At 38.3% G+C, this 25,406-nt stretch overlaps 1 protein-coding gene across 11 annotated transcripts in view; it reads left to right on the top strand.

Moving 5' to 3' along the window:
* Positions 1–18,726: 18,726 nt before the first annotated feature.
* Positions 18,727–25,406, top strand: part of HNRNPC (heterogeneous nuclear ribonucleoprotein C) — a 55,685-nt gene continuing 49,005 nt past the window's right edge. For 2 of the 11 annotated variants that reach the window (XM_047861512.1, XM_047861510.1), the window contains exons 1-3: positions 18,727–18,880; positions 19,508–19,553; positions 23,400–23,425. The gene's annotated coding sequence lies outside the window, so the exon portion shown is untranslated. Of the gene's footprint in view, positions 18,881–19,507; positions 19,554–22,905; positions 23,070–23,399; positions 23,426–23,522; positions 24,141–25,406 lie in introns of those variants that run through there. The other 9 variants (XM_047861511.1, XM_047861501.1, XM_047861503.1 and 6 more) reach the window with 8 other exon arrangements.

Below are 25,406 nucleotides of genomic sequence, written 5' to 3'. Positions count from 1 at the left end.
AGTCGGTTAAGCGTCCGACTTCAGCCAGGTCACGATCTCGCAGTCTGTGAGTTCGAGCCCCACGTCGGGCTCTGGGCTGATGGCTCAGAGCCTGGAGCCTGTTTCCGATTCTGTGTCTCCCTCTCTCTCTGCCCCTCCCCCGTTCATGCTCTGTATCTCTCTGTCCCAAAAATAAATAAACGTTGAAAAAAAAAAAAAAAAGTGTTAGAAATAATCTAGAACAGGGGTGCCTGGGTGGCTCAGTAGGTTCAGCATCCAGCTCTTGGTTTCGGCTCAGGTCATGATCTCACTGTTCCTGAGTTCAAACCCCAAACTGGACTCCATGCTGACAGTGCTGGAGCCTGCTTGGGACTCTTTCTCTCCCTCCCTCTTTCTCTGCCCCTGCTCTGCTCTGTCTCTCTCTCAAAATAAATAAATAAACTTAAAAAAAAAAAAAAGAAATGATCTGGAACACACAAATTTCCCAGTGAAAATAAGAAAATCAACAATGTTTTCCCAGGTTTTAAGCAACAGAGTTAAAAACCGGCCTTTTTTGTACCTAAGATTCCTTCCTGCCCAAGCTATTTCACAATAAATCTTAGGTTTTCTCTCCTTTTTTGGATGACCTAACCAGAGATAATGCTGGGCAAAATTCTGAAGTAGGCTAAGTTTGTGTTTGGTGATTTTGCTCTCTCTTTTCTGTATCTCTGATTTTTGTTGTTTTTTAAAACATTTCCTCCTGCCCCTTTCAGGCAACCTGTTACCTCCTGCTTTTTTCCTTGATATCCTCATTATATCTTAGAGTGAATTTAGACCATTTGATATTTTTTTCACCAGGCTTAATATACTTTTAAATGTGGAATGTGGGGCACATGGTGGCTCAGTCAGTTAAGCTTCTGACTTCAGCTCAGGTCATGATCTCGTGGATCCTGAGTTTGAGCCCCGAATTGAGCTCTATGCTATGAGCTCACAGAGCTAAGCCCTCCTCAGATCTTCTGTCTCCCTCTCTCTTTGCCCCTCCCACACATGTTCTCTCTCTCTCTCTCTCTCTCTGTCTCTCTCTCTCAAAAATAAATAAATAAACATTAAAAAAAGTGGAACGTAAAGCCTTGTTGTTAAAGGAATCTCAGTCATCACAAAGGAGTTGGACAGACATTTTTCTCAATACAAAAGTACTATGTGTCCATGGTAGACATGAACAGAAAAAGGAGAAACTGCAACATACTAATAATCCTATCACCCAAAGATAATCACTGTTATCACTTTAGTTAGTATATGTATAAAAGTATACATTATATTTAAAATAAAAATAGGATCTTTTTTAATATTTAAAAAATTCTAACTGTAATAAAATACACATAAAATTTACAGTCTTAACTGGTTTTAAACGTACAGTTCAATAGTGTTAAATAATGTTAAAAAACAAAATTTGAGTAAATTTTGAAGATCTTACTTATGGGGCGCCTGGGTGGCTCAAGTCCATTGACCATCCAACTTCAGCTCAGGTCAGATCATGATCTTGCAGTTCATGGGTTTGAGCCCTGCGTCGGGCATGCTGTTGTCAGTGCAAAGCCTGCTTCATATCCTCTGTCTCCCTTTCGGCCCCTCTCCTGTGCTCTCTCTCAAAAATAAATTTTTAAAAAAATATATCTATTTCATAGATGAAAATATGAACTCACTGTCCTGTTAATTTGCATTTCTTTGCTCTTTAATGTGAACTTTAAAAGTATTATTACTGTTTATTTCTTTTTTAAAATATTTTTTTGAGTATACACAATGTTACATGTTTCAACGATACAACATAGTGATTGATTCGACATCTCTATACCTTATGTTTACAAGTATAGCTACCATCTGTCATCATGCAAGGCTATTACAATACCATTGACTACATTCCCTATGTTGCACCTTCTTTTCATGTGACTTACTCATTCCATAACTGGAAACCTTTTTCTCAGAATTCCCTTCCCCCATTTAACCCATCCCTCCTATTTTATGTTTAAGAGTCCCTGATGTATTAAGGATACTAAATTTTTGCACGTTTCTGCTTGGGTTATTTGTTTTAAGTTTAAGTATTTTGAAACAGATTTAAGAATGTATTCTTTAAAAGCACGGAGGGGCGCCTGGGTGGTTCAGTTAGTCAAGCGTTGGACTTTGGCTCAGGTCATGATTTCACAGTTCATGAGTTCCAGCCCCATTGGGGCTGTCTGCTGTCAGCACGGAACCTGCTTTGGATCCTCGGTCCCCTTCTCTCTCTGCCCCTCCCTTCTTTATTCTTTCTCACTCTCTCTCAAAAATGAACATTAATAAAAATAAAATCATGGAAAAGTTTTATGTACTAGATCTATGCTGTTCAAAACGGTACTCACTAAGCCACACGTGCTTATTAGGTATTTGGAAGTGTAGCTAATGTGACTAAGGGAATAAATCTTTAATGTTGTTTCCCTTTTTCCTTCTAGTTTCAAAAAATAACTTTATTGAGGTATAGTTTACACATGGCTACTTCAGATGTAAAATACGATGTTTTTAAAACAATTTTTTAAATGTTTATTTATTTTTGACAGAGAAAGAGTGCGAGTTGAGGAGGGAAAGAGAGAGAGGGAGACACAAAATCCAGAGCAGGCTCCAGAAGCTCTGAGCTGTCAGCACAGAGCCCGACAAGGGGCTCAAACGCATGGATTACGAGATTATGAGAAGTAAGATGCTCAACCGACTGAGCCACCCAGGTCCCCCTACTTTAAATTTAAATTCAAAGGGCACCACACTGGCTCAGTCAGAAGAGCATGCAATTCTTGATCTCAGGATCTACTCCCCTGTCGGGAGTAGAGAATATTTACTTACATACATATATAAATAAGCTTTAATTTTAATTTTGAAAAGTGACACATGATTCAGTTATCGGAAACCTTACTCACACAGGCTTTATTTTACTTTTTTAAAAAAAATCTTTTAAATTTTTTTGTCTTTTGAGAGAGAGTGAGCATGAGCACACAAGCAGGGGAAGAGCAGAGAGAGGACGAGAGGGAATCCTAAGCAGGCTCCAGGCTGTCAGCACAGAGCCTCATGCATGCCTTGATCTCATGAACTGTGAAAGCATGACCTGAGCTGAAATCAAGAGTTGGGTGCTTAACCAACTGAACCACCCAGATGCCCCACTTACTCATTGTTTAAGTAGGCTTCACACTCAACATGGGGTTCCAACTCACAACCCTGAGAATAAAAGTGGGATGCTCTACTGGCTAAGCCAGCCAGGCACCCCATGCACACACTTTGTAAGTCTTTCTTTTTCTTTTGAGGACTCAAATAAAAGGGAAGGGAGTTTTGCCAATTTAAAAATTGAATTACTTCATTTTTTGGTGTTGGGTTGTATAAATTGTTTATATATCTTGGACACTAACCCAAACCGGATATGTCATTTGCAAACATCTCCCATTCAGTAGACTGTATTTTAATTTTATTGATTGTTTCCTTCACTGTGAAGAAGCCTTTTATTTTGATATAGTTTATTTTGCTTTTGTTTCCCTTGCCTCAGGAGACAGATCTAGAAAGAAGTTGGTATAGTCAATGTCAAAGAGGCAGTTGCCTATGTTCTCCTCTAGGATATTTATGGTTCGAGGTCTCACATTTAGGCCTTTAACCCATTTTTAGTTTATTTTTGTGTATGGTGTAAGGAAGTGGTCCAGTTGCATTCTTTTGCATTTAGCTGTCCAGTTTTCTCAACACTGTTTAAGAAACAGTCTTCTTCCCATTGCATATTCTTGCCTGCTTTGTTGAAGATTAATTGACCATATAATTGTGGGTTTATTTCTAGGCTTTCTACTCTGTTCTATTGATCTAAGTGTCTATTTTCGTGCCAGTACCATACTATTTTGATTACTACAGTTTTGTAATGTAACTTAAAGAATAAGATTGTGATACCTCCACTTTGTTTTTCTAGATTGCTTTTGCTACCACAAAAACAGACACTCAGATCAATAGAACAGAATAGAGAACCCAGAAATGGACCCACAAACATATGGCCAACTAATTGTTGACAAAGCAAGAAAGAATATCCAATGGAATAAAGACAGTCTCTTCAGCAAGTGGTTCTCGGAAAACTGGACAGTGACATGCAGAAAAATGAACCTGGACCACTTTTTTACACCATACACAAAAATAATCTCAAAATGGATGAAAGACCTAAATGTAAGACAGGAAGCCATAAAAATCCTCAAGGAGAAAGCAGGCAAAAACCTCTCTGACCTTGGCTGCAGCAACTTCTTACTCAACACGTCTCCAGAGGCAAGGGAAACAAAGGAAAAATGAACTATTGGGACCACATCAAAATAAAAAGCTTCTGCACAGTGAGGGAAACAATCAGCAAACTAAAAGGCAACCGACAGAATGGGAGAAGATATTTGCAAATGACATATCAGATAAAAGATTAGTAACCAAAAATCTATAAAGAACCTATCAAACTCAACACCCAAAGAACAAATAATCCAGTGAAGAAATGGGCAAAATACATGAATAGACACTTCTCCAAAGAAGACATCCAGATGGCCAACTGACACATGAAAAAATGCTCAACATGACTCATCATCAGGGAAATACAAATCAAGACCACAATGAGATACCACCTCACACCTGCCAGAATGGCTAACATTAACAACTCAGGCAACAATAGATGTTGGTGAGGATGCAGAGAAAGAGGATCTCTTTTGCATTGCTGGTGGGAATGCAAGCTGGGTGCAGCCACTCTGGAAAACAGTATGGAGGTTCTTCGAAAAATTAAAAATAGAACTACTTACAACCCAGCAATTGCACTACTAGGCATTTATCCACGGGATACAGGTGTGCTGTTTTGAAGGGACACATGCACCCCAATAGTTACAGCAGCACTATCAACAATACCCAAAGTATGGAAAGAGCCCAATTGTCCACCAATGGATGAACAGATAAAGAAGATGTGGTATATATATACAATGGAGTATTACTCAGCAATCAAAAAGGATGAAATCTTGCCATTTGCAACGTGGATGGAACTAGAGGGTATTATGCTAAGTGAAACTAGTCAGAGAAAAGACAAATATCATATTACTTCACTCATATGAAGACTGTAAGACACACAACATATGAACACAAGGGAAGGGAAGCAAAAGTAATATAAAAACAGGGAGGAGGACAAAACATAAGAGATTCTTAAATATGGAGAACAAACAGGATTACTGAAGGAGTTGTGGGATGGGGGATGGGCTAAATGGGTAAAGGGCATTAAGGAATCTACTCCTGAAATCAATGTTGCACTATAGACTAACTTGGATGTAAATTTAAAAAATTAAATTAAAAAAAAAGGTTGCTTTTGTTATTCGGGGGCTTTTGTGGTTCTATACAAATTTAAGGATTGTTTGTTCTTGTTCTGTGAAAAAAGCTGTTGGTATTTTTATAGGGATTGCATTAAATGTGTAGATTGCTTTGGGTATTATGGACATTTTAACAATATTTGGTCTTCCAATTCATAAGCATGGAATGTCTTTCCATTTCTTTGTGTCATCTTCAATTTATTTCATCTTTTTTTTTTAAGTTTATTTATTTATTTTTGAGAGAGTGTGTTTTGGGGAGGGGCAGAGAGAGTCCCAAGCAGGCTCTGTGATCTCAGTGCAGAGCCCAATGTGGGGCTCTATCTCACGGACATTGAGATCAGGACCAGAGCCTAAATCAAGAGTTGGATGTTTAACCAACTGAGCCACCCAGGTGCCCCCATCATTGTTTTATAGCTTTCAGAGTATAGGTCTTTCATCTCTTTGGTTAAGTTTATTCCTAGGTATTTTAGAAAGACAAATACCATATGATTTCACTTTGTGAAATCTGTGAGATTTAAGAAAGAGCAAACAAAGGGGGGAAAAAAGATACAAATCAAAAAACAGACTCTCAATTACAGAGAACAAACAGATGATTTCCGGAGGGGAGGTGGATGTGAGGGATGGGTGAAATAGTGAAGGGAATTAAGAGTACACTTACCTTGGGGCGCCTGGGTGGCGCAGTTGGTTAAGCGTCCGACTTCAGCCAGGTCACGATCTCGCGGTCCGTGAGTTCAAGCCCCGCGTCGGGCTCTGGGATGATGGCTCAGAGCCTGGAGCCTGTTTCCGATTCTGTGTCTCCCTCTCTCTCTGCCCCTCGCCCGTTCATGCTCTGTCTCTCTCTGTCCCAAAAATAAATAAGAACGTTGGGAAAAAAAAAAAAAAGAGTACACTTATCTTAATGGGCACTAATACATGGAACTATTCAATCACTATTTGTGCATCTGAAACTAATATAACACTGTATGTTGACTACAGTAGGATTAAATAAAAAATATTTTTAAGGGAAGGAACTTTTTTTTTTTTAATGTTTATGTAGTTTTGAGAGAAAGAGAGACAGAACGTGAGCAGGGGAGGGGCAGAGAGAGAGGGAGACACAGAATTTGAAGCAGGCTTCAGGCTCTGAGCTGTCAGCACAGAGCCCAACACGGGGCTTGAACTCACAAACTTGTGAGATTATGACCTGAGACAAACCAAGAGTCAGACGCCTAGGGCCAAAACCAAGAGTCAGATGCCTAACTAAGTGAGCCACCCAGGCACCACAAAAAGGGAAGGGACTTTAATAATGTCTCCTCCATTGCTCAGATCTGTCAATTCAAATTCATGCTATCTTTATGTTATATATATATATATATATATATATATATATATATATATATACAGACATATATATATATATATATATAATCCCAAATTCAGCTTTTTATTTCTAAAATTTACCATTTTTTAACTCCTACTATTCTATTTTCACCACTCTTTAGAAAAGAGCAGCAGTCAGGGTTCTTTGGACAATGAAGAAGTGAGCAGGGGAGGGTGTTCTGAGGTTTTAGGCATCTGAGCATAAATGGAAATGATGAAAATGGCAGGATTCTGGGGGTGGAGTTGTGGAATAGGTAGTACTCAAAGATAAGAGTACACATTCTATTGGAAACGTTCCTCAGGCATTAAGAGACATCTCTCAAACTGTGTTTTTAAAAATCCCTGGGTAAACTTTAAAGTGGTCAGTAGTGTGAAAGATAATTACTATGTAAAATATAATTTCATAACTGAAAGGATGTGGGCCAGTTCACATGGTATTTTTATAACATTTTGATGGGTGCTCACAATGTTAATTTCTACTTTAATAGTAAAATAAGTACTAATGATGAAATGTAAGGCTTGTCAACTGAAATGTACTCTGTACGCTGTATAAAGACTAGCCTAATGAAACATTACCAGAGGATAAAGTCTTGTGCTTCAGAGCCAGAAGGAGAACAGATGGCGAGTGTGTTTAAAGAAGGCTTAACCTACAAGAAACCAGATTCAGGTCATTGCTGGGATGAAAATTACAAGAGGAGCAAAGACGACAAAGGAAAAGATGGAGAAAAACATTTGGTAGGAGGGGAAAAAACAAATTGAGGAAACAAAGAAATATAAAGTTTTTTTTTAAGGAAGTTTTTTAAGTGAAAATATTTTCACAATATCTCCTTGAAGAGGCAAAGGGCCTATATTACACAGGTTCCAAAGCACCCCATACTTATCTTTAGTAGCACTTAATACAATTTACTATAAGTAATTAATTATTCATGTAACACTTGACTCTGTTCTGTAGGTCAGGAACCACAACTATTTATTTATTTCTGTGTTCTTATGACCTGGCATAGTACTTGGCACAATGCTTATTACATAGCATGTACTTCATAAACATTTGTTGAATAAATGGATAGGATTTTTCCACCTTGGCAAACTATGAATAACTGTATAATGGTTGTATGCACACACTCAGGAATCAGACTTGCTAGCATCAGAACCTTAGTTCCAACAAAAACTGGCTGTGCCACCTTAGGCAAATTACATAACCTCTCTTTAGTTTCCTCATCTTTAAAACGGATATGAGATGGTGCACCTGGGTTCAGGTCATGATCTCACAGCTCATGAGTTCGAGCCCCACGTTGGGCTCTGTACTGACAGCTCAGAGCCTGGGGCCTGCTTTGGATTCTGTGTCTCCTTCTCTCTCTGCCCCTCCCTCACACACTGTCTCTCTCTCTCTCTCAAAAATAAATAAACATTATTATTATTATTTTTTTTTTTAAAGAAGGGGTACCTGAGCGGCTCAGTCAGTTAAGCGTCTGACTTTGGCTCAGGTCAGTAGCTCATGGTTCATGAGTTCTGGTTCATGAGTTCAAGCCCTGCGGCGGGCTCTCTGCTCTGTGCAGAGCCTGGAGCCTGCTTCAGATCTGTCTCCCTCTCTTTGCCCCTCCCCCACTCCTTCTCTCTCTCTCTCTCTCTCTTTCTCTCTCTCTCCTCCTCTCCCTCTCTCAAAAATAAACAAACATTAAAAAATAAAAAAATGGTAGGGGTGCCTGGGTGGCGCAGTCGGTTAAGCGTCCGACTTCAGCCAGGTCACGATCTCGCGGTCCGTGAGTTCGAGCCCCGCGTCAGGCTCTGGGCTGATGGCTCAGAACCTGGAGCCTGTTTCCGATTCTGTGTCTCCCTCTCTCTCTGCCCCTCCCCCGTTCATGCTCTGTCTCTCTCTGTCCCCAAAATAAATAAACGTTGAAAAAAAAAATTAAAAAAAAAAAAATTAAAAAATGGTGATAAGAAAATCACCAAATGAATTAATTTGTGTAAAACACTTAGAAAAGTACTTGACACATGGTATCTGTTCAATAAAAGCTATCTTTTATTATTTTAATTTGAAGTTAGCCAATGACACTCAAAATCAAATGCTACTCAACCTCAAAAACACTAAAGTGGATGTAATGATTCAAAATTTCTTTAATCTAACTTTTTCAAGCTTTATGAGTAAACATTTTTCCTTGTTTATTTTTTTAATTTTTAAGCTCAGGGTTTTGCCTGTTAAGAAAAAAGGTGAGGGTGCCTGGGTGGCTCAGTCAGTTAACCGTCTGACTTGGTTTCAGCTCAGGTCATGATCTCATAGTTTGTGAGTTCAAGCTCCACATTGGGCTCTGTGCTGAAAGCGTGGAGCCTGCTTGGGATTTCTCTCTCTCTCTCTCTCTCTCTCTCTCAAAATAAATAAATAAATAAATAAATAAATAAAGCATTAATACATTTTAAAAAAGGATAAAAACAAGTCCTTGATTACAGATTATGATAATATTTAGGTAAAAATAAATTCATACATACATTTTCTTTAATCTGTACAGAGACATACCAAATAATTAGGAATGGATGCTTTTAGAGGATGGATCAAATAGAAACTTTAACTTTTTCTGTATTTCAAAGTTTTACAAAAATTACATATTCTTAGAAAAAAGAAAAAAGCTTATTTCCATATGGAAAGCTTTAAAATAATAAGATAGGGGAGAAAACACTGGAAGCCTTAAGAAGGCATATATCCAACTAAAGTGACCAATAATTTTATCAGCATGCATGAAGTCTTTTTTGTAGAATTCAGAAGCCAGATCATCAATAATCTATTCACTGGAGTCTATATTCCAAATTCCCTTAGTATGATTTTACCCACTGCCAAAGGCATTTGCAATGAAAACAAATAGATATGACAAGATGCTATGACAGATAGTCAAGCCATCAATCTATAAAATTTTGTGATTCACACATACATACCAAGTACAAAATGAGGTCCATTAATAAAAGAATTACACAACATAAGAGTGCTATCTTGTTATGGGTAAATAATAACTGAAATGAGTTTGAGTAGGGGTACAAGGATTGAGGATAAAAACTGTTATATCTGGTTTTGTGATGTCAATACATTGAACACAGAAAACACTTAAAAAATACATGAGGTACTGGGTGATTGAATAAGCAATTGAATCAATCAATTGAAGCAATATTGAATTGAATATAATAAATAAATTATATTTATTTTTTAAGAATAAATATATTCTTTAAAAGCATTAATTGGGACTTGAGTTCTGTTTTTTTTTTTTTAATTTTTTTTTCAATGTTTTTTATTTATTTTTGGGACAGAGAGAGACAGAGCACGAACAGGGGAGGGGCAGAGAGAGAGGGAGACACAGAATCGGAAACAGGCTCCAGGCTCCGAGCCATCAGCCCAGAGCCTGTTGTGGGGCTCGAACTCACGGACCGCGAGATCGTGACCTGGCTGAAGTCGGACGCTCAACCGACTGCGCCACCCAGGCGCCCCTTGAGTTCTGTTTTAAAAAATAGTTGGGCAACTATGTGGATGCAACTGGAGGGTATTATGCTAAGTGAAATTAGTCAGAGAAAGACAAAAATCATAGAACTTCACTCATATGAGGATTCTAAGAGACAAAACAAATGAACATAAGGGAAGGGAAACAAAAATAATATAAAAACAGGGAAGAGGGACAAAACAAAAGAGACTCATAAATATGGGGAACAAACTGAGGGTTGCAGGAGGGGTTGTGGGAGGGGGAATGGGCTAAATGGGTAAGGAGCATTAAAGAATCTACTGAAATCATTGCTGTACTATATACTAATTCAGATGTAAATTTTAAAAAATAAAAAATAAAGTTAAATTACAAAGTTAAAAAAAAATAGTTGGGACTATGGGGAAAGAGAATGGCAACGTGGCCTGTTGGAGAAAAAGGACTGCAGGGGCTGCCTAGGCATAGGGTCTTGTGGAGGGGATAACATTGACAGGTAAGGCGGGCTCAGTCAGGGAAGAGCTGTGAATGAAACAATGAAAATGTAGGACTGAAATAGAGAGCTATTATAGGATTTTAGTGTGGGAGTCACACAAAAAAAGCAAATGCTTTTAGATGATTACCATGACAGTAATTTGCAGAATGAGCTTGGGGGACAGATTCAATGTGGGAGAAACAGAATGCAGCCAAAGAGGAAGGGTCTTGAAAGTGATGTGTAATATCTTTATCATATTTATTTTTCGTATAGACTAAAGTTGCCTGTATAAGATACACTGTGAACAGTCAGAAAGGTTTCCAAATTAGTGTAAAGAATTATAAAGTAGTGTTAGGTAAATCAGGGAGCTCTGGAAGTTTAAACTTTTTTTTTTAATGGTTATTTTTGAGAGACAGAAAGAGCATGTATGGGGGAGGAGCAGAAAGAGAGGGAGACACAGAATCCAAAGCAGGCTCCAGGCTTTGAGCTGTCAGCACAGAGCCTGACACAGGGCTCTAAACCACGAACCTGAGGTGAAGTCTCAACCAACTGAGCCACCAAGGCACCCCTCTGTGAAGTTTAAATTAAATTCTTTGTCTGGATTCTTCAGAGACCATGTCCTCACTCTCCAGTAGGAAATGCTTATGACAACCTTGGATGATGGAGGATGCAGAGGAAGAGAAGCAATGATGATTGACTAGTAAATTCCTGTTTGACTTGTTGAATATAATAAGGTAGAGAAGTACAACGAGGGTATGTAATATGATAGACATAGAGTACAACATTCAGCTAATTACTTAGGTAAAAAGTAAATTAGGCATTTCACAGATGTTGCTGCTTTTCCTTTCTCCTCCTTCTTCTTGGCAGGTGGCTTGGAACTGGGAGGTAGGACGGTTGCAGGGGATATATTACTCTGATAATAACTCCAAGCCACATAAAGCCTTCCTCAAAGAGAATTACTTCTTGAATGGAAAACGAAAGTTCAGGGGCACCTGGGTGGCTCACTCAGTTAACTGTCCAACTTCAGTTCAGGTCATGATCTCATGGCTCCTGGGTTTGACCCCCGTGTCAGGCTCTGTACTGACAGTTCAGAGCCTGGAGCCTGCTTCAGGTTCTGTGTCTCCCTCTCTTTCTCTGCCCCTCCCCTGCTTGTACTCTGTCTCTCTCAAAAGTAAATAAACCAAAAAAAAAAAAAAAAAAAAAAGTTCAGTTTTATTTTCTCTTTAGCCCAAGGTAAGGAGTTACTACTTTGTTTCCTTACCTCTTCCCCAACTCTTCCTCCACTATTGGAGTCTGGCTCCTGGCTTGCTTTCTACTATACACCACTACCAACAGAAGCATTCACCTTTAGAACTATAAGGTGTTTAGAGTAAGCAGAAGAGATCAAGGGCGCTTCCTACTTTTCATCTCGCCTACCTAGGTTTACAAAGCTTTAAAACCAGAGTCATAAATGTGTGTCTTCACATTGTGCTTAGTAGTTTGCCTTGTATTATGCTATTTTTGCATTGTTTTCTCACCGTTAGTAAATTCTAAGTTACTTGATGGAGGGACTGGTTGTCAATTCTTCCTGGGTTTTCTAACTCTACCCCACCTAGCAAAGGGATGAACTCCTTGAAAACATAAATGGTCTCTTAAGTACTTCTCTTGCATCATATACAGTGGTTAATAAGTAGGTCGTGATAAAGATAATGCACTAAAACAGATTTCTGGTAAAATGAAAATAAGTAGGTTTTGTTAACATTTTATGGATGTATTTATTCTATGAGAACAATGAGTAATAAAACATGTTAGTGTTGTGAAAAAACAAAATTTAATTGAGTAAATTTGAAGATCTAATTGACTTCATTCAATGACTCATGAATCAGGCAGCACCATATCCAGCAAATAGAAAGGAGCTCCAAAGAATTATAGGAAGGAAAGGTTTTCAAAGGCAGAGAGAGGGTGAGACAAGGAAGACGTAAATGGGGGGGAGGGGGGGGAAGGATTATTTCAGACAAGGTCACCTTCCTATGGAGGACAAAAGGGTCTATCAGGCAGATTACCTCACTGGTGCTGATCAGGAAATTTCAGAGGGACTGGTTAAGATTACATTCCTGGAAGAGAATCAAACTGCAATTAGGTAAAGTATTAAGTTTCACTTTGGTAGTGTGGGCATAGCACAGGTGATTCCATCGGGGACTGTTGTTGCTTTTTAAACAGTGATTATTTTTATTTACTTAAATCAATAGTTACATGCATTGCAGACCAAGGAAGCCTCACAGCCTCTGGGTCCCTCTGAGTAAATGCTATATAAAATATATAATGAAGAAAAGACAGTCTACCTGTATGTCCTGGGAAAATAACAATTTCTCCTGATAAAGTTACTGATTAATACAAATTTCAAATACACTTTGTGTAAGATCCTGGAATATGCAGTAAGCCAGGGGAATACAGAGAGTAATATGAAACTCTGCTATCAAAAAAAAAAACTTACCATCCAAAAACAAAGCCCAAAGTTAATAAAAGGAAGGAAATAGTAAAGATCAAGGTGGAAATGAAATAGAGACTGAAAAAAAAAAAAAAAAAGCAATGAAACCAAAAGCTGGTTCTTTATCAATTTTACCTTTTCAAACAGCCAGGAAAAAAAAGAAAACTTTTTTTTCAAGAAAAAAAAAAAGAACTCAAATAAAATCAGAAATGAAAGGAAGAAGCAACAACCAACATCAAAGAACAACAAAGGATTACAGTGAATACTACAAAAACTTATATGCAAAAAATTGTACAACCTAGAAGAAACAGATAAATTCCTTAAAATATATAATTTTGCACAACTGAATCAGGAAAAAACAGGAAATCTGGGCAGACTGATTACTAGTAATGAAATTGAGTCAGTATTCAAAAACCTCCCCAGAGGCCCCTGGGTGGCTCAGTTAAGTATCTGACTCAATTTCAGCTCAGGCATGATCTCATGGCTTGAGTTTGAGTCCCACATTGGGCTCTGTGCTGACAGCGTGGAGCCTGCTTGGGATTCTCTCTCATATTCTCTCTCTCTCTCTCTCTCTCTCTCTCTCTCTCTCTCCCTCTCCCTCTCTTTCTTTCCCCTCCTCCCGTGCTCCCTCTCACAAAAAATAAACAAAACAAAACCCTCCTCAAAACCAAATGTCCCTGACCCAGGGGCTTCACAGGTGAATTCTACAAAATGTTTAAAGAAGAGTTAATACCTATTTTTCTCAAGCTATTCCAAAAAAAAAAAAAAAAATAGAAGAGCAAGGAAAACTTCCAAACTCAAGCCAGCATTACCCTGAGACCAAAACCAGAGAAAGACACCACAAAAGAAAAAAAAAAAAATACAGGCCAATATCCCTGATGAACATAGATGCAAAAATCATCCACAAAATATTAGCAATCCAAATTCAACCATACATTAAAAAAAATCATTCACCACAATCAAGTAGGACTGTGGGCACAAGGATGGTGCAACATCCACAAATCAATCAACGTGATACATCACTATAACAACATGAAGGATTAAAACCATATGATCATCTCAGTAGATGCAGAAAAAGCATTTGACAAAATTCAACATCCATTCATGACAAAAAATTCTCAACAAAATGGATTTAGAGGGAGCATACCTAAATATAATAAAGGACATATATGACGAAACCATAGCTAACATCATAAAGGATGATGTTAGGAACAAGACAAGAATATCAATTCTCAGGGCGCCTGGGTGGCTCAGTCGGTTAAGTGTCCGACTTTGGCTCAGGTCATGATCTCGCAGTCCATGGGTTTGAGCCCCGCATCGGGCTCTGTGCTGACAGCTCAGAGCCTGGAGCCTGTTTCAGATTCTGTGTCTCCCTCTCTCTCCGACCCTCCCCTGTTCATGCTCTCTGTCTCAAAAATAAATAAATGTTAAAAAAAATTAAAGAATATCAATTCTCACCACTTTTATTCAACATTATACTGGAGTCCTAGCTGTGACAATCAGACAAGAGCTAAAAGGCATCCAAATTTGTAAGGAAGAAATAAAACTGTCCCTGTTTGCAGATGACATGATACTACATAGAGAAAACCCTAAAGACTCCACCAAAAAAGCTGTTAGAACAAATAAATTCAGCGATGCTGCAGGATACTAAGTTAAAAATACAGAAATCTGTCGCATTTCTATACACTAACAATGAACTAGCAGAAAGGAAATTAAGAAAACAATCCCATTTACAATTGCACCAAAAAGAATAAAAGACCTAGGAATGAACTTACACAAGGAGGTGAAAGACCTATACTCTGAAAACTGTAAGACATTGATGAAAGAAATTGAAGACATAAACAAGTGGAAAGATATGCCATGATCATGGATTGGAAGAATTACCATTATTAAAATGTCCAAACTAGCCAAAGCAAACTATAGATGTAATGCAATCCTTATCAAAATACTAATAGTATTTTTCATAGACCTAGAACAAATAATCCTAAAATTTGTATGGAACCACAAAAAACCCCAACTAGTCAAAGCAATCTTGAGAAAGAACAAAACTAGAGATATCACTATCCCAGATTTCAAGATATAGTACAAAGCTATAGCAATTGCAACAGTATAGTACTGGCATAAAAACAGACACACAGATCAACGGAACAGAATAGAAAATTCCACAATGATCCCACACGTATATGGTTGATTAGTCTATGACAAAGGAGGCAAGAATATACAATGGGAAAAAGACCATCTCTTTAATAAGTGGTACTGGGAAAACTGGACAGCAGTGTGCCAAAGAATGAAACTGGGCCATTTCCTTATACCATACACAAAAATAAAATAAAAATGGATTAAAGACCTAAACATGAGACCTGAAACCATAAAACTCCTAAAAGAAAATACAAGCAGTAATCTCTTGGACACTGGCCTTAGCAACATATTTATGGATAATGCCTCCTCAGACAAGGGAAACAAAAGCAAAAGTAAACTATTTATACACCAAAATAAAAAACTTTTGCACAGCAAAGGAAACCATCAGCAAAAGAGGTAACCTATTGAATGGGAGGAGATATTTGTGCAATATATATCCAATAAGGAGTTAATATCTGAAATATAGAAAGAACTTATAGGGGTACCTGGCTGGCTCAGTCAATAGAACATGTGACTCTTGATCTCATGGTCTTGAGTTCAAGCCCCATGGTGGCCATGGAGTCTATTTAATTAAGAAAAAAAAAAAAAAAGAACTTAGCTCAACACTAAAAAAAAAAAATCCAATTAAAATTGGGCAGAGGACCTAAATATACATTTTTCCAAAGAAGACATACAGATGGCCAATGGACATGAAAAGATGTCCAACACACTAATCAGAGAAATGCAAATCAAAACCACAATGAGCTATCATTTCATACTTGTCAGAATGGCTAGTTTCAAAAGGATTAGAAGTAAGTGTTAGTGAGGATATGAAGAAAAGAAAACCCCCTGGGGTGCCTGGTCAAGGCAGGTCAAGATCTCAAGGATTCTGGGATCGAGCCTTGCCTTGTGTAGCACTCTGCTTTGTGCTGACAGTAAAGAACCTGCTTGGGATTTTCTCTCTCTGCCCCTCCCCCACTTGTGTGCGTGTTCTCTCTCTCTCTCTCTCTCTCTCTCTCTCTCTCTCTCTCTCAAAAATTAAACTTTTGTGATTTCACTACTGGGTATTTATCCAGAGAAAACAAAAACACTAATTGGAAAGGATCTATGCACCCCTATGTGTATTGCAGCATTATTTACAATGGCCAAGATATGGAAGTAACCTAAGTGTTCTTTAATAGATGAATGGATAAAGGTATATGTATGCATATACACACACAATGGAATATTTATAAGACATTAAAAAGAATGAGATCTTGTCATTTGCGACAACATGGCTGGGCCTAGAGAGTATTATGCTAAGGGAAATACATCAGACAGAGAAGGCAAATATCATAGGATTGCACTTATGTGTGGAATCTAAAAAATAAAAAATAGAAAGAGACTGCTAAATACAGAGAACTGGTGATTGCCAGAGGGGAGGGAGTAGGTAGGATAGGTGAAACAGGTGAATGGGATTAAGAGATACAAACTTCCAGTTATAAAAGAAATAAGCCAGAGATTTGAAAAGTACAGCATAGTGAATACAGGCTACCATAATGGAAAAACATTGTTTGGTAACTATACTTATTGTGGGTGGTGAGCACAGCATAATGTATGGCACTGTCAAATCTCTAGGTTGTGCACCTGAAATGAATACATTGTCAATTATACTTCAATAATAAAAATTAAGAAAAACAAAACAAAACAAAACAACTTACCATCCAGGACAAGACTGTAAAATTAACCACAGCACTATGAGAGAGTTTCAAAGGCAACCTCAGCTTGAGCTGAGGCTTCAAGCACTTGTAGGATGTTTTCCTCTGGTTACTTGTTTAAAGTTGACAATTTGGAAAATACAGAAAAGAACAAGTAAAACAAACAAACAACCCAACAAATAAAACAAAAAGTGCCTGTAATTCTCCCACCAGGAAGAGAACTATGTTAACAATTATGTTTTTTTACATGCTTAGATTGTTTCCAAATTTGCTTAAAAGCATATAGCCAAAAAATTCAAGCAGTATAACAAGGCATACCACTGAAAAAGATAAAGTTTGCTCCCCAAGGGCATGTTGAAATAAATTTCTAGATCCAAGATGGAGTCCCTCCTTCCAGGTGTACCCTATAAATTCTGCTTGACCGGAAACGCTATATACTCTGTTAGCCAATCCCCAAACGTCAAGCCAGCTCTGGCCTCTAAACTTGTTTCTTTTTCCTTGACCTTTCTAAATAAGGTCAGATATGCAACCCCAATCCTGTTTCTGAGTTGCCTCTACGTAAAAGTCGCTGTTGCCCAAACAAACGTCCAGGGTAGACATTGCTTGTGAGGCACCGTATTCTCCCAATCCGTGGATTGTTTTCTCTTGAAGGAAAGACATCAAGCTAGTTAATAAATTGTTTTGTCATTTGACAGGTTAACAGCTAGCTTCATTGTGAATCTCTCTGCAATTCAGAATTAATTCAAAACTAATGCATAAAACTGCATTCACTTATACATTTACCCCTTAAGATGGATACAGATGAAATCACATTATCAGGTGTTCTGCATCCTCCTTTCCTTAACTGTGTAAAGAAATCTCCCCCATTCTTGGTAGAGCTGGAGCTATTTTGATTGCGTTCATGGCTGCTATAATATAACCAGAGGGACTGGCAGGCAGTAACCCCAGGGAGTAGGTGGTAGGCCATTTCAGGATGAGGGGACTTGAGGGACCAGATTTGGATGGTGAGGGGAGATGGAGGGATAAGCCAATTTGGTTGGCACTAGGGTATCAGCAGGATGACTTGAGGCCAGAGGGTGGGCCTAGTATTCCAGGCCAGCACTTTGGACTTCTTTACTTTTTGTAGGGGAAAGGAATAAGGAAGTTAGTTGGTTTGGCTGAGATATGGGTTGTCTGAAGCAAGGCTTGACAGGCTGACAAGTGGAGCTGTCCAGGAAAGGGCTGACATTCGGGTCTAGAACTGAGAAGGGACTTGGGTTGGAAAAACTGCAGGGCTGGTTTGTTTTCGGCAGGCTGGTCCTCATTGCTCCCTTTCCTCTCTAAGAAAAGTCCTCTCTTTACCCACATTCGGTGGAGGATTCAGTAGGTGCGTCACCTTTTTCCTTGACCCGAGGCTAGGGCACTTCCTTCCAGCCTGCTATCTAAAAAAATCCCTCAATCCTTCCCCGCCCCCACGCCGCGGGAATTCCGAGATCTGGGCGGGCCTTCTACTTGGAGATCTAAGGAGCAGAGATAGGAGAATGCGGCCGCCAATCAGACCTCCCGGATACCCGGATGTGAAGCGGTGCGCGATACAAAGACGAGTTTCCACCCAGCGCTTCGTCAGGTACAGTGACCAATAAGCACTTCTCAGGTGATAAATGACAGGAAAAGTAGCCATTTACAAACTAGTTTCTCCCACGCATGTGGAAATTCTCCCGAATAGTCTAACCCACTACTGGTTGTGATTGGGCAGCGTTGTGAAGAGCAGTAGAACTGTCTAATTAGAAGCGGGAGCGAGAAAAGTCGCAGCCAATAGCAGGATTCTCGGGAGCGGGGCGGGGGCTAGGCCTTCGCCTCGGCGGCAGAGGAGACTCGGGGGCCATTTTGTGAAGAGACGAAGACTGAGCGGTTGCGGCCGCGTTGTCGACCTCGAGCAGCAGTTGGCTTCTCCACGTAGAACTCGGGAGTAGGAGATTCAGAATCGAATCCCTTCTCCCTCCCCCCTCCTGGTAAGTGGAGGGGGCGGAAGCAGGGCAGATGCTGGGATCCTCCCGGAGCGCGAAGGGGTGTGGGAGAGAAGACGAGGGAACCCTACCCTCGGTAGAGTAACTAGGCCCCCATTTATTCAGTTTGCGTTGGGCCATTAGGTTTTATGCAAGACCGAGTTTTATAGGCCTCAGCCCTTGCGTAGATTTAACCTGGTGTCCTCTGGGCCACGATCGGCAGGGGAAATGTCCTTTTTCTTTTTCGCTCTTTTTGTGTTAACGGCTGCTTCCTTTCATTTTCTACGACCATGAGGACTCCAGGAGAGATATGAAAGGGAAGATCGAGATGCTTCTTATTGCAGTGGAAGTTCCTGTAGTGTCGCTGCCTCCTGTTAAATTTAAAAATTGGGCGGGGGATGGGTAAGGGTTACTGAGTAAATCTTGTACCGCAAGCCTTTAAATTCTGGAGCGTGCCGCAGGGTATGAGTAGTAAATATAACAATAGATTTAACGTTTTGCCGATTACTTTTTTACACCTCTCTGAGCAATGGCGGACCTCGAAGTAGTTATTTTCAATTCTATTTTTTTTTAAATTGTGATCGTTTGCATATTAACAGTAATAATTAAAGCTGGCTTACTTTTTATCTGCAGGTTACAAATCACTTGAAATATATAAGTTAGTGGAACTTTGCTTGAGGTAGGTACTACTATCTTTCTCAGACAGAAACTGAGGCTCTAGAGTGTCGGTTACTAGGGTCATACTAAGTCAGTAGCGGAACTAAGGAATTTGACCACTAGGTTGGTTAGTCAAGTGGCTTTACCTAGCTATTGGAATAGTAGGTATTAAAAGTACTATATTTGAATCTTTACAAGAAACTAATTACAGCAACCACTAGCGGTAACTGGAAATTTCCAAACTGCACTTGGGGAAAATATTAGTTACGAGAATTGCAGCTGTTATTAATTTAACATTCTAAAATAAACTTAAAATTTGATTTTCAGGATATTCTGGCAATAATTTTTCCCAAATATCGAAATCTTTTTTATTAAGAAACTATTATAGTGCCTACTTTTTAGATCCTGAAATTTACTAAAAATGTTCACAAAATTTATAAAAATTACCTAAGTTTCTAGGTATCACATTCACTTATCCAAGAAACCACTTTGTCTTAATCCTGTGGGAAGGGGAAGATTTAGTTGATTTTATTTTTTATGATGTGTTACAAAAACTTACTAAGCAAAATTTAAACCAATACTGCAGGGTAAATTAATCCTTCAGGAGACAGGAGGTAAAAGTACTTTTACCAGGAATAATGATGCATTTGTTAATTCCCTCACTCTGTAGATACTGTAATAGGGATTAAAAGCATTGCCCATTAAAAACGTAAACGTATATTAAATGGGCTTAAAACTAAAGTTTATCACTGCAGAACTGTTAGAAATGAGATAAGGGTAGTGATTGGTTAAGTCGTTGACAAATAGAGAAATGTGAAGAATATTTAATAGCAGTTATTGGTAAGAAGTGAAATTAATTGAAGTGCTCTTTTCTTGCCTTGAGGTGTTAGAAATATGGGGTTTCTTAGGATCAGCATGTACCAAGGAAGCAATTACTTTAGTATCCAGCTGGGAAGATTTGACCCCAGAATTCATGTCTGAAACAATTTTAGAGGTGTTTTTAGATTCGTAGGATTTAGTAGCATTTTCATATGGCTAAAGAGGAAGGGTTTAAGAAGGGTGACTAAGTTGCAGTTCTCCTGACCGTCTGGTGTTTCCCATGCCCATAGCAGGGGAATGCTTGGTGGTGGTTGCTGTTTTCTTCTGTAGAGAATTTAAATATTCCTTGTTATTTGTGAGGAGGTCTTCACTGGGTTTCATATGCGACTTTGTTTTGAATGGGACTGCTGTAAGAACAAAAGTATAAATCCAAAACAGTTCATTATTGTAATATTAAAGATTACATTAAGTGGTTATTGTCTAATGTGTTAACTGGGGAGTGACATAGTTAAGAGAACTAGACTTTATTCCCTATCTCCCCCACCCTCTTTATTGCGTTAGCAAATCATTTAAACCTTATGGCTTTCAGTTTTATACTTAACAAGGGGGCTTAGACATCTTACCTATTTTCATGTCTGATTTCTACTCGTAATTTGTTGTATGGAGGCTGAAAAGTGTACAGAAGGTTTTATTAAAAGCAGTTTTTGTATATTAGTAATTGTTTTCTACCTTACTAACATTTTTTTTTGTCTTGAAAGAGTTTTGTTAATTATCTGGAGTGCATTACTCATGCTTAATAAGTATACTCATAGGGATCAGGGAAGATGATGATTTTGTACATATTAGATAAATTAGAGAATTGGTGAGAACTGCTAGTACTATTAGTTATTAGATGTAGTATAACTGCATGTATTTTCTTAGGTAATAGAAAGTTGGGGTGTGTTAAGGGGAAAAGGATTACTATACAGTTTTTTAATTCTCTTGGTGCAATTACTATGATAGGTTATGATCTTAGATTTATTTTATAGTGCTCATACCTAAAGGGGTACCCATTAAGCTCTCATAGTGGTTCTTAAATGTGAACTGACATTAGAATTAGCGAGGGGAAGAACAGTTGAAATAGTTTTCAAGGCCTCCACCACCAGAGTTTCTAATTAAGTCTGGTGTGGGCCCTGAGAATTTGCATTTCTAATAAGTGCCACTTGGTGCTGGTTCGCAGCCCTCACTTTGAGAATAGTCCTTTAGAAGAAGGGATCCAAACCTCCCAGAGGTTGGACAAAGTATTCTCTAGGTATAATTAGGCACTAAAGTTATTTATTTATTTTTTTATGTGTTGATAGCTCATCTATTTAACATAACATTTTGGAAGACTTTCAGAATTGTGAATGCTTTTCATATTAACTTCTGTTTTCATAGTTTGTGTAATTTTTTTTAAAAGATTTTATTTTTAATCTCTACACCCAATGTGGTGTTTTCAACCCACAGGCCTGAGATCGAGAGTCACATGCTCCTCTGACTGCGCCAGCCACACACCCCTGTAGTTTGTACAATTTAACACATCAGTCCAAGTATAAAAGTAACTTCCTTGTCATGCCTCAACTAGTCTGCTTTGAAAAAGTTAAAATTTTAGAGGTTTAGTATCTGTTCTGTTGCTGTAGTCATTGACACATAATTGATGTAAGGAACACTTTAAAAGCTCAGCATAAGATGTTTTAGTTTACTGACATTTGGCTGAATACTGAAATGTGAGGGCAACCAGTTCCTTATTTGGTCAGAAGATCTACAATCTAATTTCAAATCTTACCTGATGAAACAGCCAATCTGGTCATGTATGTTTCAGTGGGTGTCATGTATCAGATTCTTGGATTTCATATCTTGGAATTAGCTATGTATACTGGCTTATAAACAGTGGGACCACAGAAACAAATTCCTCAAGGACCACAATTTATTTTTCACCCATTTTATGACATTAAATATTCAGTAGCTCTAATAATCTTGTCCTTCATTTGTGGTTTTTCTATTGTCAGTGAGTGAAATGATGAGCTCCTTATTTATTTTTATGATGTGCTTCTTATTTAAAACATCTTTCCCCTTTTTGTAGAATCTACCAGGTCTTGTAGTTTGATCATTTACTAGTTTTGAGAATAGATGTCATCTCTAGTATGTATCTTCATGGTAGACCATTCCCCCTTCATAATCTTGACATTTGACTTATGCTCACTTCTTCATCTCTTTTGGCCTGGTTTTTCTATAATTTCTTTGCCCAAACTGCTGATGTTCAAGATGAACATTCAGTTGTAGATTTTTGTTTTTTTAGACCCTTTTGGGAATATAGGCATATATTTAGTAAATTTTAGTCACCTACTGATAATTGAAGAATTGTGAAGACAGTCACTGGAAGAGGGGATGGTTCTGTAGAGGCTTTCCCATCCCAGTGTAATGTTATGCTTTACCAAAATGTTTTAGATGCAGTGGACAGATGTTTCTGTCTTGGGGGTTTAGGGCACAACATTTCTGAGGAACTCTGACTCAATCTGTCCCTTCTCCTTTCACAGGGCAGCAAGGCGAACCCCATCCCTACTCACTGGAGCTCAGCTTTGATTTTTAACCTCCCTTCCCCACCCTTCCAGAACACACACATTCCCATTCCAAAACTGATTTTATAAAGACATTTTAAACATAATGATGCAACTTGGTGTGCACTACGGCAAATTTACAGGTGTTTTTTTTTTAATTGTTTCCAAAAACGGGCCTTGGATTTAAGATGTAATTTTTAAAATTTCTATTTCTATTTTTTCTGCAGCAGTTGGGTTAGAGGAGGAGGAGCCTTTTAGCCTCTCATAAACTGACCTCTCTACTTCCTCGTGTATTTTTAAGATTGATTGATGATGTGGAAAGGGCTTTGCTTGTCTGCTACTGAGAACTTTACCCTTGCGGTTTTTGTGGAAACTGCTTTTGGAGAAAGAAAAGAAATGAACTTTACTGACTTGACATTTTTGCACCTCCCGTTTTTCTAATCTGGGCTATTTTTATTTTTGTTTTTTTACAGTGAGATTTTTTTGATCTTCAGCTACAGTAAGTTATTCCAATTTTTTTTTTACATTTTTCCTGACTTTCCGCTGATTTCCTTTTTATTGTTGTTACTAGTTACTATTATTATTTATTATTATTATACTTATGATGGTGATGATGATGATGATGATGACACTGATGATTTTTAACCGGATTAAAATCGAGTTTTTCTGAATGTTCATAAGAATTTCTCCGGCCTCCTGATTGACTTTGGAGTTTTACATCTTGGGAGAGAAAGTGAAGGCATTAGCATTTTTAAGTGGATTGTTCACATAAACCTTTTCTCTCCCAACCCCACCCTTGCCCTCATCCCCTTCCCCACGCTCGAAAGAATTTTACTGGCTGTTAAGTCTGTGACCTTATTTTTCCTGATCTTTAACTTAACTGTTTTAGAGCATCTCTGGACGTCTGTATTTTTAATTTTTTATTTTTGTTTTTTTATTTTTAATCTTTCATTTGTTAAATTTTTAAACTGTGCTGCAATAAAATGTGTGTGGTACTACTTAACACCTATAATGGTGATGGCATTTTCCCAGAAAGCCATCTTCCTCCTGTTTCCCTTGAAATCCCATCCTGCTTTTCCTGTACACTACTACCCCTCACAAACCACAAGCTGCAGCAACATGGATGCCCAGCCTGGAACAGCAGCAGCCAGGATGACCTGGAGCCAGGGGGGCCTTCGGAACAGATGCACACCCTTCCTGGGTGATGGTAAGAGGTGTGAGGTCCACTTGGTTTCATTGCAAAGACTAGGAAATACACCCCTTTAAGTCTAGTTGATACGGTGTAGGTGGTAGCTTCTGGAAGTGCTTAGGTTGAGATTTTTGTGTATCTCAGATGTTTCCCAAGGGATGCCATCTCAGTTTTTTGTAAACCATGATGGAATTATGAGTTTGTAATTGGGCTGAGAAATTTTGGTATTTGGAAAGAGCAGCTGAAGGTTACATATACTTTAGAATGAAAATGGCTTGTTTTTATTAGCAACAAGACGTGGACATACTACGTGGTTTTTTTTTCCTTAGATTATTGCAAATTAGTGTCATTCGGAGTAATCTTCCTTGGGTTGTGGATTGTATTCTGTTTATTCTTAATAAAATTTAACGTGAATCAAGCTGTAAGAAACATCCTGTAATAATAAATGCTGTCTCACTGGGAGTTTTTTTAAAAAAGGATAGCTAGGCTTTTTAATCTCAGAAAGTGAAATCTAACCTGTATCCAAATGAGGAAAGATCTGGGGCTGACCTCTTTCAGTGATAACTTGGGACCCAGCTAAATGTTGGGGAATCTGGTGTGTTCCCAAGAGTACTAGGAAGGAATGAGAACCTAAAGACTTAAGAAATTTAGCATCGTCTAGTATTTTACTGACAACAGTGGAATATTTTGATAACTCACTTTAGAGTTGCTCTAGTAGATTTTGAACTGAGGTTAAAAAGTAAAATGGTTTTTAAAGGCATTATTGAATGCTGTGTGGTACTAGGGTCATTAACATACATCCCTTGCTTGTACTAAAAGAATAAAGTCCAATTAAAGTGAACACTGAAGACATCCTCAAAGTAAACCAGAATGGGAGAAAGTTCTATGAACTGTCCTGAGGTTATACGGAACAGGAATGGAAAATTTTAATAGGTCCAAGTACTATTGAAGGCCTTTATTGTAGGAAAGCTATTTTTACCTGTTAACTCTCTGTCATTGTCATTGTGTGGTTTCTGTTCGCTATATGCTCTTTCCTGTTCATGCTACAAATTTATCTTGTGTTACAGTTTGGGAGACACAAAAAGGTGTAGTTCTTCAGGGACTCATAACCTTGTGAGGGAAATGGGTGAATGAGATGTCACCATGTGATTAAGAGGGAAACATAGATTCTATAAAAAGCATGCAAAAATGAGTACCTCATTGACTCTTAAAAGGTCAGGAAATGCTGCTTTAAAAAAAATTTTTTTTATTTAATGGTAGAGTGTGCAGGCAGGAGAGGGGCAGAGAGAGA

This window comes from Prionailurus viverrinus, chromosome B3 (assembly GCF_022837055.1).
Source record: "Prionailurus viverrinus isolate Anna chromosome B3, UM_Priviv_1.0, whole genome shotgun sequence".
Taxonomy (NCBI): domain Eukaryota; kingdom Metazoa; phylum Chordata; class Mammalia; order Carnivora; family Felidae; genus Prionailurus; species Prionailurus viverrinus.
This window is presented reverse-complemented; position numbering and strand designations above follow the sequence as displayed.